Here is a 2,851-nt window from a genome sequence, read left to right as displayed (position 1 = left end):
GTGTGCCTGACTGAAGTGTCTTTAGACCATTCCCAATGGGGGGACATTTCTCGTTCTAATGCACAGTAGAATTGCAAATGGGTTGATCCAACAATGTCATGCTCATAACTGCCTGAACTACAACAGGGAATGGCTGCTTTTTCTTCCCTAATCCTTACTATCATCATTTCCCTCTACTTCTTTTGTATGTTTGTCACACTCTTGTGGCCCGCTATTTCCGGGGTGCCTTGATAGTCGCAGCAGACTTTGTGCTGTTGAAGCTAGAGAGGTGAGTAGAGTGAGTCTGATTCCCTGTAAGGACTTCTCTGTTTGTCATCCACCTCTTGGCTCTCTGATCTTCAGCACCTATATGACCTTATTGTGTTGCAATTGCTGTAAAACTCTTACTAAAACTAAAACGAAAACGAAAATTAAGATTCATCTTTGGGTTTTTTTGTTGGTTTTTTAAAATTACTATAAAAGTTGCTAAAGTGATTTGCCTGTGGTTGTTCGGTGCGCAGGGTGAGATGATCGACCGCATCGAGTACAACGTGGAGCAGGCCGTGGACTACATCGAGACGGCCAAGATGGACACCAAAAAGGCGGTCAAGTACCAGAGCAAAGCCCGGCGGGTAAGTCCTGCCAGCGGACACTGCAGCAGCTTTTTTTCTCTCTCTCACATTTCTGTAGCAGTTTTTCTCTCTGTTCATCGTTTATCGTCGTCTTCTTCTCTCTCGGTGTCTGTGTGCACACAAGACGCTTGGCTGGTACTCGCTCGCCCTGTCTGTCTGAAATGTGGGAGTTCTTTCGGGCAAAAGTGAAGCCTTTTCATGATAAGACTGATGTTTTCATATCGTTGGCATCATGTTCAATTGTATTAAGCTTAGACAGCAAAATTTCCCTGGAGACAGACAAAATGTAAAAACTGTGTTTTGTATCTTTTTCTTTCTTTCTTTTTTTTTTTCTTCAACATTTAGTATTCAAATTTTGTCCAGATATTTCATGAGTGTATGCGACTTATACAACAGATGAAGAAACTAATATTTAAAAGAAAAAAGATCGGTCGAAGTACTTTAACTTTAAAGGAGAAAGTTAATTTCTCACACTTTTGGAGGAGTACTTTTAGCACTGGTTTCAAAGAGGAAAAAGAGGTAGCCTATTTGGACTGGTGGGATGCGAGTACCTCCAATGTCTTGTGTAGCATTTTGGTGTGGCCGTCGTCGTGTGTTGAGTGGCCAAATGTCATCTTTTGGTGTTGTCCCTTCATAGATGTGTTGTTGTTGAATGTTGCAACAAGGAAAGTCTATTCTTTGTTGAATAAATGTTGCAGCAAGGAAAATATAATTTTTGTTGAATGTTGCAACAAGTAAAATGTATTCTTCCTTGAACGTTGCAACGAGGAAATAATTCTTCCTTGAATGTTGCAACAAGGAAATTATGTTCCTCCTTGAATGTTGCAACCAGGAAATATGTTCTTCCTTGAACGTTGCAACAAGGAAATATGTTCTTCCTTGAACGTTGCAACAAGGAAAATATGTTCTTCCTTGAATGTTGCAACAAGGAAATTATGTTCTTCCTTGAATGTTGCAACAAGGAAATATGTTCTTCCTTGAACGTTGCAACAAGGAAATATGTTCTTCCTTGAATGTTGCAACAAGGAAAATATGTTCTTCCTTGAATGTTGCAACAAGGAAATATGTTCTTCCTTGAATGTTGCAACAAGGAAATATGTTCTTCCTTGAATGTTGTCACTTTCTAGATGTGCCCTGAGCTGAATGTTGTCACTTTGTAGATGTGCCCTGAGCTGAATGTTGTCACTTTGTAGATGTGCCCTGAGCTGAATGTTGTGGCCATGTGTTCTTTGTGTGTTGGTTTTTGTTGAATGTTTCTCAATATTCCTTTCTCGCCGTTTTCCCCTGTCCATCATGTCTCCCTTCAACGTCACTCATTGTTGTTTTTTAATCACTATTTCTGCCGTTTGCTTTAGATATCTTGGTATTATATAAATTGAATATTATTCAGTATTCTTTGTCGGTAGAAATTTTTATTAGTATATTTGTGAGGCGTGCTGACAAAATGAGTTACTTCTCAGATTTGAGAGCTATGGAGAAGGAAACATCACGCTTATAAGTGAAGTTTTGACCCTTTATATAAGTGTGAAATAATAACAGGCATGTTATAGTTATACTTAAAGAATATGGCATCAATAGAAAATCTTCAAAATCCACAAAAGAGTGTCGATTTTTTGCCAATATCTCCATTTGTTGGTTTAGTAGAGGTTTATTGGCGCTTGCAACTGCATAAGGTCATATGAGGGCCAATATCTCCTTTTGCGGATTGGGAGAAGTAGCTCATTTTGTCAGCACGGCACGGCTCCCATTTGTTACATCAGTATTACGTGTGTTTCCTTTCTCCTCGTTGTGAGTTGAATGTTGGTAGGAGTTGCCACTGTGTCACGCCTTTAGAAGGGCAGGGTTCTTAACTCCAATTTTTGCGAAAACTGAGTTACACGCTACACGTTACTGGCTGGCACAGACATTACTGGCTGGCACAGATGCTACCATGCGCTGTGTCAAAGACTGGAGACCATCTGGCCTGTGGTTTTTTTACCTGTTTGATGCTTAAACAATAAGGTGTAAAAAACAGTTAAGCTATAAGAGTTTCGCTACCCTAGAATTACAAAGTTCTATCTGCTCAGTACTTAGTTCTTTTGACGTTAACAAAGATAATGAATAACAAGATGGGCCACTCAGCCAAAAAAGTGTCCGCAGGAAGTATGCTCTTTGCTTCAGATGGCGCTGCAGTCTGTTTTGAAGCTCTCTTTCGTTTTTCCAGAAGAAGAATAGGAATAGCACCTCCTTGTGTGCGCAGA

At 39.9% G+C, this 2,851-nt stretch overlaps 1 long non-coding RNA gene across 1 annotated transcript in view; it reads left to right on the top strand.

Annotated features, from left to right (window-relative positions):
- Nucleotides 1–465: 465 nt before the first annotated feature.
- The window catches only part of LOC118478956, a 4,688-nt gene continuing 2,302 nt past the window's right edge, over nt 466–2,851 (top strand). Inside the window, exon 1 of the long non-coding RNA XR_004859401.1 lies at nt 466–611. This is a non-coding gene — a long non-coding RNA (uncharacterized LOC118478956). The remainder of the gene's footprint in view (nt 612–2,851) is intronic.

This window comes from Aplysia californica, unplaced genomic scaffold (genome assembly GCF_000002075.1).
Source record: "Aplysia californica isolate F4 #8 unplaced genomic scaffold, AplCal3.0 scaffold01314, whole genome shotgun sequence".
Taxonomy (NCBI): domain Eukaryota; kingdom Metazoa; phylum Mollusca; class Gastropoda; order Aplysiida; family Aplysiidae; genus Aplysia; species Aplysia californica.
Note: the sequence above shows the minus strand (reverse complement) of the source record. Positions and strands in the feature narration are given on the sequence as shown.